Raw genomic sequence first — 15,890 nt, 5'->3', positions numbered from 1 at the left:
GCCGGATCAGTATTTTGTGAGATAAGGCTGTCACAAGGTCAAAGGGAGGCAGCCAGTCAGCTTCTCACAGTAGCGCTGTTTGTTTTGTATTACACAAATCTACACAGGGACATTTGGACAAAGAAATGGTTTGTGGTTAATGTACCAAATTATCAGTGTTAAACTTGATGTTCTCTATAAAACTTTTTTTTTTTTTTATCACTGATAATCTTTGTTATTACTGTGTTGGAGTAATGTGGTTTAGGTGGTTTAGATTTTTTTTTATCTTTGTGTGTGTGTGTGTGTGTGTGTGTGTGTGGTGGTCTCTCCCCAGCGGTGCTCATTTGGTAAACCGACATGCGATCACATTCCTTCCATTCCGCACTGCTGTCCGGTCACATGACAGCCGAGGAGTTGCATGGGAGCTGGCCAAGGGGAGTGTGTGTGTGGGTGGTGGTGTAAGGTGTGGATGATGTGCAGAGAAACGTTCAAGCAACTCCAGCCTCAGAAATAAAGCATCGGAGTAATGAGGTGTCTTTACACAAGGACTGACTGATATGGGCTCGGGTGTAGGAAGATCTGCAACACACTACTGTTTATTGTTTTTCAGTCTTTCATTTAAGCGAGCGACAATATAAAAATGACATTTTACTGACATGTACAAATAAAAGAATTATTGCAAAGCTACTCCCAAGTTGTGAAGTCGCTCCGCTGCAGAGCTACAGTATATTAAGGCAGTATTCCAAAAGTGATAACACAGGCTTAGGAAAAAGCAATTTGGGAAATTCAAAAGTTTAGTAGTCCATGGAGGGTTGCCAGGTTTTCAGAAATGTATTAGAGGATCCGCAATGTATAAACAATGTAAACTCTATGCCTGCCTAAATACAATGTATTGCGCTATGTATAGCCACATTTCCAGTTACATTTTAAGCATTTAGCAGACACTGTTATCCAGACTGACTATATCTAGAAAATCTAGAATATCCAAGATCACCAATACTACAATCAACCAATAGACAATAAAGAAAACATATTCCTGAGTCCCTTGAACAAACATCTATGTATCTTTGCATGCATGCACATGCGTGTACAGACCTACTCTCGTGTTCAGCATATCTTAAAGGAACACATCACATTTCTCCTGCACCTGTGATGGAAAAGGACATTATTGAGAGCCCTAGTGTGAACATAATATGTGTCATGTGAAACCCATTCAGTGCAATATGCCCTTCCTCCATACAGCATATACCATGTAGTGTCACGTAGCGGTCTCATTCATCATCCTGACCTCTTGTGTCATATGCTCATCCCCTGCACACATATAAATGCACTATGAAGTACTGTATGTGCGCCTGACTTCAAAGAGCAGTGGAGAGGGAGGGAGGGAGGGAGGGAGGGAGAGAGAGATGGGGGGGGGGCTCTTATTGTGTTTGTTAGTCTGCTTTTCAGTCTGTTTTTCAACCGTTCGCCTATGTACTGTTTCTCAGCTTTTCAGTGCACTGTACATGAGGAGCTGTTGTCTTTGCACCATGTGTCAGCATGTACTATAAAACTCTCTACGTCGTCAGTATGTCTCTGCACCAGTGCCACCAGCACAAATTCCTGTACGTTTATTGTGCCGGGCGAATACAGAGATTCCGATTCGGATCTCCAGGGCCCATGTTATTCCCATGTTAGTTTTGTTCCTAGCTTTGTTGACTCATGGAAGTGGCCCCGGCAGTGGATGTGGCCATGTGGAGGCCCCATGCTGCTGGGAGGCCCTGTGTATAGCATGTGGGAACACTGCGCTGTGATTGGAGGAAGCCAGACTGGGGATGAATGAGCACTGTACATAGAGCAGCAGGCATGAGGGACTGGAATGGGCACCTCCTCCTCCCTCTCTCTGTCTCTCTCCGCCTCCCTCTCTCTCTCTCTCTCTCTCTGTCTGTCTCTCTCTTTCATTCTCTGTCGCTCTCCCTCTTACACACACACACACACACACACACACACACACACATACAACTGCACACAGTCGTCGTCGTCTCGCCACTGCCCCTCCACTGTAGTGTGCACTTGTCTGCCTTTTGTTGTTCTGCTAACTGTGAAAAGAGGATCAGAGTATGATCTTACTGATGATTGCAGATGTACATGTCAAGGTGGTGGTGGTGCTCATTAATTGCAAGACATATGGAAATCCACCTTTTCTATATTTTTTCTAATAAAAGGTTTAACAGTGCAGGTTTTGCCCACCTGAGTACAAGGTGATAGGTGCGTAGGAGAAGACTGTAGGTGGACAGTTAAACAAAGAAAAAGCTCTGGCATGCTGTCACTTTGCAAGTTCACTTAGACGTGTGCAGGAGCTTTTTCTTTCTTCTCATAAAATGTAAAAAAAAAAAAAAAATTTTGTGAGAGAAAATGTAATGCCTATGCTTTGGATTTGGTCAGTTTGAGTCAAAACAAGATTCAGATTTTCTCACAATGTGCAACTTGATCTGAAGGCCAGGGGGGCTGCTCAGCACAGTACCTTGTTGAGAAAGCTGTCAGAAACAGCTTTCCCTCTGCGGAAAAGTTGCACCCTCTTGCGATTTGGAAATTGCGCTAGTCAATATTGCAATTTTGATATTTTTTCCATTAATTTTGCAGCCCTATGTGTACATGTAAACTCAGTCTACTCGCCAGTCTCCAAAGCAAGACTTATTCTGAAGGTGCATACAGGACCCTTTGAGTTATGACAGTTGAATCAGCCTCCTTTCAGCGAGACGGTGTGAATTCTAAGAAGCAGCTATCCAAACAAGCAAAAGCAAAAAAAAAAAAGATAAAAAGCCCTATTTGGGCAGACTAACTATGGTATGTTATGACCCTGACGAAGCCCATTAGATCGATACGGGCTTTTCTTTTCTGGATTGCTGCTGCTTCTCACAATTCTCTTTTTCTTAAATTTTGCACAAGCAAGTGAAGAATCCAAAAAATATATAAACTCTAGTATCCGTTTGAGTCTACCTGTCCCTCCAAAGAGCACCTGTCTGTTCATATAAGACCCAAGCAGTGCTTCTTCCCTCTGTCCTTGTAGTGAGAGTGGTGTGTGTGTGTGTGTGTGTGTGTGTGTGTGTGCGGTTAGACGACTGGGTGTGAGAAGAACCCTGCTGTATCGTCAGGGGAGGAAACACAGCTGGAATGGTTAACACCTGACACGGCAGCTGTTCACATTGTTGAGTGACTCACAGCCTCACTGTGGATGGAATTACAACATGTGGATCGTGCTTAGGAGGTTCTGTGAAACTGCTGCGCCCATGCAACACATCTTCACTGTTAAACAGAGTGATTATATGTTTTTTCCCTCACCAGAACAAGGCTCATGAAGAAGGTTTAATGTACAGCGGAGCTTAGTGTACATCAGAAAGATAATGGATTCATCCCAGCAGGTTGTGTGTGTATGTTGAGTCTGTGTGTGTATGTGTGTGTGTGTGTGTGTGTGTGTCTCAGCATCCACTTCAAACTGCTGACAGTGTTTTGCTTTTTAACGGGAAGAACCTGATAGCCGAAGCACCACTTTAGCACGCGAAGCCGCAGATAAAAGCCCACTAGGTTAAATGTTTAGACAATAATGAGGTGTGTTTGGCAGGGAGAATTGGTGCCACTGTTATTGCACTGGCATTTCCACCTGTGCGCTGAAACCCGAGCGTCTCTGTTTCCCTCCGGGGTTTACAGCTAGCTGCACCTCTGCTCGGATTATCATGACCCTGGCTTTGCAAAGTATCGATTTATTCACACGCCGGGTAGCTTTTGGTCACAAGCTCACATAATAACCTAATAACCGGGGCTATTTTTTACTCGGCCGTTATCGATGCAGGTAATTGAATTAGCAAACAATGACACCACAGGCGAGGTTAATGGGACAGATAGGGAGTATGTAGAGCGTGCACTTTGTGTTTTAAATGCCGACTTTGAAGGACAGCAATTTTGCATTTTCAACACATCAAGATACATATGCATCGTTCCCCTTATCGCACTACTTGAGCAGCTCACTGCTGTGATGTTAAGCTGATGAGACTATATGCCATGATAAAAACAAGCAACAAGTCACTTAGGACATTCAAAAGGCCTCCGGTTAGACCAGTTGAATATGTGTAGCTATGCACCAATCAGACTCAAACGACAGATGGTACATGGATTTTGAAAACACAAAATATAATTCATTTCCTGCCTGTATTGTGTAGTATATTTTGAAATAATTGCTGTGGTCAATTTGGAAGAGAATTTGTAATTTGTACCAATGATTTATGCATTACTTACTTATTGATGCATTACCCATCTTTGTTTAGTGGTACTGGCCTGCCACACACACACACACACACACACACAGACACACACACACACTCTCACTCCTTCCTGGTGTGCCTGTAAATTGCTCAATGCTATCAATCAGACCATCTGTCCATGTCTACCCAGCCTGTATTAGGGGTGCAGTGCACAATGATGTCCTAACCCTGTTTTTCTTAGACAAGTACCATCTACACACACACATAGCACAAAGAATTACTAACATCATTCAGGCACAACTCATAGCAATTATCTACTGCCGCTCTGTCAATTTGGGAGATGTACAAGGCAATCTAGTTATCACTGCTTTCGAATGCTTTAGTGGTCCCTCTTCACAAAAGCGTCTCTAATCATGTTTCACTGCTCTCTTTCAATCGAGTCTCAAGGCTGCTCTAATCTTGAAGACAATGGAGTAGAAACACTGCTGAGTCTTTGTGGTGATCACATACAGGTGCTCTTTGGATACTTCAGGTGTACTGTGCTTATTCCATCGTGTGAAGGGCTCATTGCATGAGTGGAATATGGTCTCAATAAAAAATGTAAAATGCAAGTCTCCTTCAAAAATGATCCAATGCACACTGTAGGGTTTGTACAAAATTAAAATGCCTTTATTTTACATGGCATTATGTATTTAAAATGACCAACGCGTTGCGACCGACATAGGTCTTCATCAGGGTCATTGTCAGCAGTAGCTTACACACATATAGTGTTACACTAATGAGTTGAGTGGGCGGATGGTTCTCTATCAATGTGCAAGCCTATTGGTCAAAAAACAAGGAAGTGATACATCATCAATAGAAAGGAGAAAGAAGGAAGAAAGGAGGAGGAGGGAAGAAAGAAAAGGGGAGGGAAGGGGGATGGAAGGAAGTGAAGAAGAGAGAGAGGAGATGAGAGCAGGGGTAAACCTAAATCATTAAAAAGAAGATAGATATAATGTGGCTACCAAGTCAAGGTGGACCTAATCCTTTCCTCAGTCTATAACCTGGTCCACATTTTTCTGTTCATAACTACAAACACATATTGACTACACAATCGCCTTAACCATCAATAGTTCCATATATTAAAATGCAAATTTTCTATTATTCCTGAAGTGATATTTCACAGAAAAGGAGAATAGTCTATCTCATCATTGAGGCCGGGGTATTTCGTTGCTTTTTCAGAGTAGTCTTTTTAGACGGTCGCCTCCTCTAATATCCTTTTCAACAACTTCTAACACCATGACTTTCAGTGTATTAGGGTTGCCATGTCCCGTTTGCACATAATGTAATGCCATAGCATAATCAACATTCTTTGTGCGGATGGCATTTTTATGTTCTGCAACTCAGTCTTTTAGTCTTCTTTTTGTTCATCCTACATATAGAAACAACCACAGGGGCACTCCAGTCTATAAACAACATGTGTGGTGTTGCAATTGGCAAAGTGTCTCATTTGATATGTGCGAGATGTGCTCCCATCTTGAAAATGATTGATTTTCACGACATTATCACAGTGATTGCAACTCCCACATTTAAAAGTTCCACGGGGCTTTTGTAGCCAGGTTGTTGGTGTGGGTGGGGGAAGATAGCTCCGTACCACCTTGTCTCTCAGGGTCGGTGCGCGTCTGAATGAGAACATAGGTGCTTCTGTGAACAGTGGTTGGAGAGATACGTCGCTCTATTTATATCTATCTTCTATCTTCTATCTAGCTATATCTATCTTCTTTTTAATGATTTAGGTTTACCCCTGCTCTCATCTCCTCTCTCTCTTCTTCACTTCCTTCCATCCCCCTTCCCTCCCCTTTCCTTTCTTCCCTCCTCCTCCTTCTTTCTCCTTTCTATTGATGATATATCACTTCCTTGTTTTTTGACCAATAGGCTTGCACATTGATAGAGAACCATCCGCCCACTCAACTCATTAGTGTAACACTATATGTGTGTAAGCTACTGCTGACAATGACCCTGATGAAGACCTATGGCGGTCGCAACGCGTTGGTCATTTTAAATACATAATGCCATGTAAAATAAAGGCATTTTAATTTTGCACAAACCCTACAGTGTGCCTTGGATCATTTTTGAAGGAGACTTGCATTTAAATTTTTTTATTGAGACCATATTCCACTCATGCAATGAGCCCTTCACACGATGGAATAAGCTGCTCTCTCTTATCTGCAATGCTCTCTCTTCTCTTTCACTCTATCTTTCTGTCTCTCTCTCACTCTCTCTCGGTCTCTCAAACACTTTCTCCCCACTCCTCTGTCCATCCCTTCCCATGCTCTTTTTGACCACTTTCACCCTGCTATGAGTACATGATCTGTTCATCCACTTGCCAGACTATAAGTACATGCGGACCTCCCAGGTACCTGCAGCACACGGCTTGTGATGTTACCAGTCTTTCTTGATGCCTGTTAGCGTTACAAAGCCATTAATCGTAACCATTTTGCAGTCTGTTGACAGCGGAGACGGTCACTTATGTAAAAGTCAACATGATGTACATTAGGACAGGCCAACTAATCTGTTGTCAGATTGGAAAATCAGTTTAGATTTGGTTCACCGACAATCTACAGAGTCATGGCTTGGATGCTTGGCTCTACGAGTGGGGTATGAATATGAGAAGATAAGACAAGATTAGCTTTATTGTCCCTGTAGTGAAATTTGTGGCAGCAGCATGAAGCAAATCAAAAACAGTACATGAAAACAGCAACAAACAGCAGCATAAGATAAAAACACATTGTGGGATAAAAATCAACATTGGTTAAAGAAACACTCCATAGGGCTGGGCGGTATATTGAAAATTTACCGAAACCGAGACTATGAATCTTTTACCGACCTAATTTTCCACATATCGGTATGTTTGGTAAGTGCATTCCTCCAGTGCAGTCCAGTGCATGTGTTCTTTTAATGTAAAGCTACCAGTAGAATTTGAAACTTGATGACTTTGGCGACCCTTTGAGTCCCTTAGTGGTAGGGGCAAAAAGACAACTCGCCATAGACCTCGGAAGTCTGATGTCAGCGTTGCCTAAATATGGACTTATGCAAATTATATGCGCCCAAGTGTTTAGCTTGTTGTTAGCAAAATTATTTTAATTAACATGGATATCAATGGACCCAGTGCCATTGGAGAGACAAATATACGTAGGTAAAAACGTCCAAGTTTGAAAAGCCTGGAAACCCCATTCATAATCCCACAGAGAAATCGCTTTGGAATCGGAAGTCCATATTTGGGCAAGGGACTTCATATATGATGACATGACCTACTTCAGAGAGACGACATATATATTCAGAGGAGGTGAGGTGATACTGTTAGAATGGAAACTGAGTAATGGAACTGGAATAAACTTGTGTAAGGAGGAGAGTTATTTTCCCACGCCGCAAGTTCATCAGGAGCCAAATTCAGGTCAGTCAGTCAATCAGTGAGTCAGACTGCGCCTCCTCACGTCATATTGAGTGATGCTTTCTTGCCCATTCCTAAAGTCTTGCCGGCAAATATTTTAGTTGCAACTAAATTGAGCCAGCAAAGCAGATGCATTACAGGTATGGAATTTATTAAGTTTGGCCAATGCTAACGACACTAATGGCCATGACACTAATGGAGAATGCAATATTTGTGGACCAAGGTAAAAAATGTAAGGCCTTATTGCCCAGTCCTAATACAATCTGTCCATTACATAAAAAAACACATCATTGTAGGGTGAAAACACAGCACTGTCTTTCCCCACTAGCATGTGTGTTTTTTTTGTTTTTTTTTTACCATCTTATCCCTGCCTGTTTGTGTGTATCTCCAGCTCATTAAAGGCCTGAGGTATTGTATAACATGTGGATCGTGCTTAGGAGGTTCTGTGAAACTGCTGAGCCCATGCAACACATCTTCACTGTTAAACAGAGTGATTATATGTTTTTTCCCTCGCCAGAACAAGGCTCATGAAGAAGGTTTGATGTACAGCGGAACTTAGTGTACATCAGAAAGATAATGGATTCATCCTAACAGCTTGTGTGTGTATGTTGAGTCTGTGTGTGTGTGTGTGTGTGTGTGTGTGTGTCTCAGCATCCACTTCAAACTGCTGACAGTGTTTTCAGAGTTAGACATACAGTTGAAAATAGGAAAAAGAATTTTCAATGCAGATATAGAGAAAACATGAAAAATAAAAAAATAAAACTAAATAAAGAAAAAACGGATATACATGAGAACAGAAATGAAACAAATCAATTTTTTACAGGTGAGTTATCGTACACATATGAGGAAAAAAGGAGTGTTGCAAAATAGTTTGCAATTTGCACTTTAATTTTTTGCAAATTCAGTTCAAATATAGACAACACGAAAATGTATTAAGACAAGATTAATTAGAAAAAGTAAAAAGGAAATAATGGAAGTAAAAGAGGGAAAAAAAAAAAAGTGGCGAAAAATGTAATTGAATGTCCAATAGGTCAATTGTGCTTTTGTGACTCGTGTTTAAAGTAGGCTAGTTTGTGGGAAGGGTAAGCGCATTGTTATTGAAGTGGTCTATAAAGGGTTGCCAGATCTGGTAGAATTTGTCTTCACACCCTCTCAATGAGAATTACATTTTTTTCCAAGTGCAGGTGCTGCATAACATCTTTCATAAGGGCAGAGTGGGTTGGAGCCTGTCTTTGAATCCAGTTTAATAATATCAGCCTGTGTGCTAGAAGGGTTACAAATGTTATCATGTTATATTGAGAGCTGGTTAGCACGAGATCAGATCCTTTGACTCCGAAGACTGCCGTCAGTGGATCAGGATCAACAGGTCTTTCCATGATGTCTGATAGTGATTGAAAAATGTCTTGCCAATATTTTGTTATTCTTGGGCAGTGCCAGAACATATGGGCTTGTGAAGATGGTGACTGCCCACATCGGTCGCATGCTGGATCTATATTTGGATACATTTTGCAAAGTTTTTTCTTTGATAAGTGCATTCGGTGTAATACTTTAAACTGCAAGAGCCCATGTCTAGCGCAGACTGATGAGGAATGTACCAGTGCCTGGGCTTCTGTCCATAGTTCTTCTGTGATAGCTACTCCTAGATCGTTTACCCAGGCTGTTTTTACATAATCTAAGGAGGTGGTACAATCTAAACATGAAAGTGTGTTATATAAATGCCTCCTTTAATCAAAGGATTCGACAAAAATATGGATTCCATTGGTGAACTATGTGGAATGTTGGGGAAGGATGTAGTGTTTTGTTTGACAAAGTTGCGTAACTGTAAGTACCTGAAGAAATGTGTATGTGGCAGATCAAATTTAGTTTGTAACTGTTGAAATGATGAAAATATACCATCAATAAAAAGATCTTTGAAGGAATGGATGCCTTTTCTGTGCCACACTTGAAACATTGCATCAGAGAGAGATGGAGTAAATAAGTGATTTGGGACCAAAGGAGCCAGAAGAGAGCCAGAATGCCACCCAAAATGTTTTCTTATTAAAGACCAAATTTTAAGTGAGTGTGAAACTAATGGATTGTTTGCAGAATACGAGCGTGTGGTGGGCAATGACGAAAAGAGCAAAGCTGATAAAGAAGATGGGGAGCAACACTTTGTTTCAATGCAGAGCCAGGCAGGCATCTGAACTTGGAGCCAAAAGGAGAGTGCGCGTAGATTGCCTGCCCAATAGTAGAGTTTGAAATGAGGTAGCCCCATTCCGCCCTCTGACTTGGGTCTCTGTAAAAAATCTTTCCTTATTCGGGGGGGCTTCTTATTCCAGATAAAATTAGAGATTATTTTATCTAGGTTCTTAAAGAAAGTGTTATTGATAAAAATTGGGATACATTGAAATAAGAATAAAAACTTAGGAAGGGTGTTCATTTTAATTATATTAATTTGGCCAGCGAGTGAAATGGGGAGATTTGACCACTTTACAAAATCTTGTTCTGTACGTTTAAAAAGTTCTAAAAAGTTCTGTTTGAACAAATCAGAGAATGTTTTGGTGATAGTGACCCCCAAGTACCGAAACTGACTTAAAGCTTTAAACGGGAGAGAGCTAAATGTTTGTTTTTGGGCTCGAGTACTGATGGGAAATAAAACACTTTTGGAGATGTTATCCTTATACCCTGATACCTTGCCAAAACTTGCTAAAATGGACATAATATTCGGAATGGACATTGAAGGGTTGGAAATGTACAGTAATAAATCATCGGCATATAATGAAACTTTGTGCTCCCTCCCTTCCCGTGTTTTGCTTTTTAACGGGAAGAACCTGATAGCCGAAGCACCACTTTAGCACGCGAAGCCGCAGATAAAAGCCCACTAGGTTAAATGTTTAGACAATAATGAGGTGTGTTTGGCAGGGAGAATTGGTGCCACTGTTATTGCACTGGCATTTCCACCTGTGCGCTGAAACCCGAGCGTCTCTGTTTCCCTCCGGGGTTTACAGCTAGCTGCACCTCTGCTCGGATTATCATGACCCTGGCTTTGCAAAGTATCGATTTATTCACACGCCGGGTAGCTTTTGGTCACAAGCTCACATAGCCTAATAACCGGGGCTATTTTTTACTCGGCCGTTATCGATGCAGGTAATTGAATTAGCAAACAATGACACCACAGGCGAGGTTAATGGGACAGATAGGGAGTATGTAGAGCATGCACTTTGTGTTTTAAATGCCGACTTTGAAGGACAGCAATTTTGCATTTTCAACACATCAAGATACATATGCATCGTTCCCCTTATCGCACTACTTGAGCAGCTCACTGCTGTGATGTTAAGCTGATGAGACTATATGCCATGATAAAAACAAGCAGGACGCTTAGGACATTCAAAAGGCCTCCGGTTAGACCAGTTGAATATGTGTAGCTATGCACCAATCAGACTCAAACGACAGATGGTACATGGATTTTGAAAACACAAAATATAATTCATTTCCTGCCTGTATTGTGTAGTATATTTTGAAATATTTGCTGTGGTCAATTTGGAAGAGAATTTGTAATTTGTACCAATGATTTATGCATTACTTACTTATTGATGCATTACCCATCTTTGTTTAGTGGTACTGGACTGCCACACACACACACACACACACACACACACACTCACTCCTTCCTGGTGTGCCTGTAAATTGCTCAATGCTATCAATCAGACCATCTGTCCATGTCTACCCAGCCTGTATTAGGGGTGCAGTGCACAATGATGTCCTAACCCTGTTTTTCTTAGACAAGTACCATCTACACACACACATAGCACAAAGAATTACTAACATCATTCAGGCACAACTCATAGCAATTATCTACTGCCGCTCTGTCAATTTGGGAGATGTACAAGGCAATCTAGTTATCACTGCTTTCGAATGCTTTAGTGGTCCCTCTTCACAAAAGCGTCTCTAATCATGTTTCACTGCTCTCTTTCAATCGAGTCTCAAGGCTGCTCTCTCTTATCTGCAATGCTCTCTCTTCTCTTTCACTCTATCTTTCGGTCTCTCTCTCACTCTCTCTCGGTCTCTCAAACACTTTCTCCCCACTCCTCTGTTCATCCCTTCCCATGCTCTTTTTGACCACTTTCACCCTGCTATGAGTACATGATCTGTTCATCCACTTGCCAGACTATAAGTACATGCGGACCTCCCAGGTACCTGCAGCACACGGCTTGTGATGTTACCAGTCTTTCTTGATGCCTGTTAGCGTTACAAAGCCATTAATCGTAACCATTTTTCAGTCTGTTGACAGCGGAGACGGTCACTTATGTAAAAGTCAACATGATGTACATTAGGACAGGCCAACTAATCTGTTGTCAGATTGGCAAATCAGTTTAGATTTGGTTCACCGACAATCTACAGAGTCATGACTTGGATGCTTGGCTCTACGAGTGGGGTATGAATATGAGAAGATAAGACAAGATTAGCTTTATTGTCCCTGTAGTGAAATTTGTGGCAGCAGCATGAAGCAAATCAAAAGCAGTACATGAAAACAGCAACAAACAGCAGCATAAGATAAAAACACATTGTGGGATAAAAATCAACATTGGTTAAAGAAACACTCCATAGGGCTGGGCGGTATACTGAAAATTTACCGAAACCGAGACTATGAATCTTTCGCCGACCTAATTTTCCACATATCGGTATGTTTGGTAAGTGCATTCCTCCAGTGCAGTCCAGTGCATGTGTTCTTTTAATGTAAAGCTACCAGTAGAATTTGAAACTTGATGACTTTGGCGACCCTTTGAGTCCCTTAGTGGTAGGGGCAAAAAGACAACTCGCCATAGACCTCGGAAGTCTGATGTCAGCGTTGCCTAAATATGGACTTATGCAAATTATATGCGCTCAAGTGTTTAGCTTGTTGTTAGCAAAATTATTTTAATTAACATAGTAATGCTAACGACACTAATGGCCATGACACTAATGGAGAATGCAATATTTGTGGACCAAGGTAAAAAATGTAAGGCCTTATTGCCCAGTCCTAATACAACCTGTCCATTACATAAAAAAACACATCATTGTAGGGTGAAAACACAGCACTGTCTTTCCCCACTAGCATGTGTGTTTTTTTTTTGTTTTTTTTTATCATCTTATCCCTGCCTGTTTGTGTGTATCTCCAGCTCATTAAAAGCCTGAGGTATTGTATAACTTAACAAGAGGCTGTGGAAACCTGAGCTGTGGCCCCGGGGCCATGGGGTGTCCAGTCTCTGCTGACAGTTAGCTGGGCCAGGTGAAACATTTCGCTGCTGGGTCACCCTACTCCTCCTCCTCGCTCTCTCCACCTTCTCCTTTCTCTCCCTCCTCCTCCTCCTGTTTCTCTCTCCTCATCTGACCTCTCGTGAAGAGGTGAGCCCCTAACAGAAATGGCCAGGCAGAATAAGTGTTGACAGTATCGAGAGCGCTGCCCTCCTAACTCCTCCATCTTTTCCCTTCCCTGCCTTTTCTCTCTGTTTTTTTTTTTTCCTTTCTGATTGACCGGAGGGGGGAACTTCCAGATCCCTAAATACCCCCACCCCCACCTCTCTCTCTCTCTCTCTCTCTCTTTGTTTTTGTCTACTTTATTTCATCATGAGCGGGGCTATGGATCAGTCTCTGTGTGTTCGTTCAGTCCTTCATTTGCCCGTCCGATATCCTAAACGCTGCCGATTAGATTTTGACGAAATGTGGGGCAAAGATGCATCTCATCAGTGTGTTGTGGCATTATCAGAATCACACTAACTAATTACAGGTTCAAACAAGGTGACATTTATTACTGATTGGCCATGAGGGGGACTTCAGCATTCATAGGGAGGGATATGTTTATCGTGTCTTTGTTCTGTTTCTGATTGTCTCCCCTTCTCTCCGTTTCTGTCTCTGTTTCAGTCTCTCTCTCTTTCTCTCTCTCTCTCCCTTGTGTGAACCATGGTACTTTCTCTACTTTGAGTAAGCTGTGAGCTACTTGGCGCTGTGCCATTACAATCCATTCAGTACAGCTCAGTGAGAGTGCACAGCCGCCGTATCCCAGAGTGCACCCTGCCCCTTCCAGCAGCTCCCACCAGTACAGTAAAATGGCAAAATGGCCACTTCACAGATCCCCCCCTCTTCACTGCATTGTGTCCTCATGGGACACTGACAATTATTGTGTGTGTGTGTGTGTGTGTGTGTGTGTGTGTGTGTGTGTGTGTGTGTGTGTGTGTGTGGGGGGGGGGGGGGGGGGGGGGATATGTGTGCAGGTATGTGTTAGTGTGTGTACTGTACATGTCGAGGCACAGATCTAGGACATGTATCTTGTGCGTGAATATGAAGAGTTTTATTCCCAGTTGAGATCGCTGCCATTTGAAAAATGTGTTATGCTTACCCCACCTACTTTTTTAAAGGCTAGTAGGTTATGTTAGTCCTTGATTGAGAAAATTGAAAAAAGGGACTGGATCATACAAGGTTTTTGTTGTTGTTGTTGTTTTCGAAATATATACATATATGTTCATTTTAGAATACAATACCCACTACAGTAATGATCTGTTTTGCTGTGGCCCAGAGAAGTGCAGTATCATGTCTCCCAGAGAAAAATGAACAATTTGTCATACAGCTATAACTCCAGAAGGCTGTGATTTTTTCTTCTCAGAATCTTTCTTTTCTTCTTTTCAAAAAGGAACACTTCTAAACATTCCTTCCTAAATGGGAGATTCCTGTTTTCCTGGGGGTTTTTTTGGGGGGTTTTTTTTTGTGTGTGTGTGTTCCTCATCACACCTCTACTCGGCGTAATGGCTTCCATATCCAACTCAGAGTGATCCCTAGCCCTGGCCAAGTGAAACCACTGGCAGTGAGCTGGGAAATGGCTGCTAACGTTTTAATGACTTAATGAGACCTAATTAGTTTAAATGGGAGAGAGGAAGAGAGGAGCCGCGGAGGTGATCTACGTCTGTGTGTGTTGGTGCGCGTGTAAGATTTTGTGCATGTTTTTAAGTCTTTGTGTGTGTGTGTGTGTGTGTGTGTGTGTTTGCATGTGTTTTGTGTGCGTGCGTGTTTGTGCATGCATGCGTATGTTGTCTCGGTGGCAGGTGTGTGCCTGAGAGTCGTGCAGCCTTTCAGAACATTACCCAGCCTCTTCATCAGGAAGTGATGCTGGGGGGTCAGGCCTCATTTAATCAAGGAAAAAAATTCCATCTCCCATTAACTTAATTAATCCAACGCCAGAGAGAGAGAAAAGCTGAAGGAAACCTGCCCGTACAGCCGCTGTGTGTGTGTTTGTGCGTGTGTGCGTGTGTGTCTGCATGTATGTGGGAGAGCGGATGCACACGTGTTTGTGTGTATATGTGTGTGTGGTGTGTGTGTACAGGCTGATATTTGTGTGTATTATGTGGCTCTACTCTATAACGAGTTTGAAAATAGGTCAAACGGTTTCAGATCTTTGGTAAAGAGAGGTTTGATTCTGTGCTTATCTGCACTAGGTTTAACTCAATATTATTTATATGGTGAAATCATAGCCAAGTTTGACAATTAGATACACAGACTTGAAAATATTAATAGAAAAGGCATTGCACTGATAATTAAGTCCAAAATGAAAACTTGAAAACTTATAATTAGATCCAAAAACTTGGAACAGTTATAAAAAAGCATCACACATGGTAATTAGCTCAAGAAAAAAAAAAAAACTTGCAAAGGCCTCATGTTTTCATAGGAGTGTATCACCCGTTTATGTTGGTTTTTAGCTGCGACCAGCAGCTGTAAAAGTCACTCTGTCGGTCGGTCCCAAAAATGTCAAAAAAACTTTGGCTACTGTGCGTTGTGTGTCATTGCGGGACACAGCTATAAAGATTCTATGAGCCTTATTGCTGCATCACTTTGGCTGCATCACGGAGTTTAGCTTGGTAATGAATAGGTTTACCACGCCACACATCCTGGGTTCAAGGCCAATATCCACGGTTTCTTGATCTGGCATTTAGACACACGTGTGTCGGAGCGACACGCAGCCATGTTATCCTGTTGCTGACTTGTATCTATACACAATAAAGTCACAGAAAATCAGTTTCTCGATTGAAAACAATGAATGAACGATGATACCCACTCACTATGAACTCGCTGTAGAGCACCAGAGACACTAGCTATCACATGCTACCACATGCTTATTCCTTGTCATACTATAGGAATATTATAGTGATTTTTCGCTCTGTGTTTTTAAGCTGTGCCTTTTTTTCTCTGTCTTAGATTGCTCTGTAGCCTAATTAGTTATCTATCTTGCCGGCTCT

General features: G+C 41.9%; 1 protein-coding gene across 1 annotated transcript in view; it reads left to right on the top strand.

Annotated features, from left to right (window-relative positions):
* The window catches only part of igdcc4 (immunoglobulin superfamily, DCC subclass, member 4), a 68,665-nt gene that overhangs the window by 13,794 nt on the left and 38,981 nt on the right, over nt 1-15,890 (top strand). The gene's annotated exons all lie outside the window — the stretch shown is intronic.

The sequence above is a fragment of the Centroberyx gerrardi genome, chromosome 1, assembly GCF_048128805.1.
Source record: "Centroberyx gerrardi isolate f3 chromosome 1, fCenGer3.hap1.cur.20231027, whole genome shotgun sequence".
Lineage (NCBI taxonomy): Eukaryota > Metazoa > Chordata > Actinopteri > Beryciformes > Berycidae > Centroberyx > Centroberyx gerrardi.
Note: the sequence above shows the minus strand (reverse complement) of the source record. Positions and strands in the feature narration are given on the sequence as shown.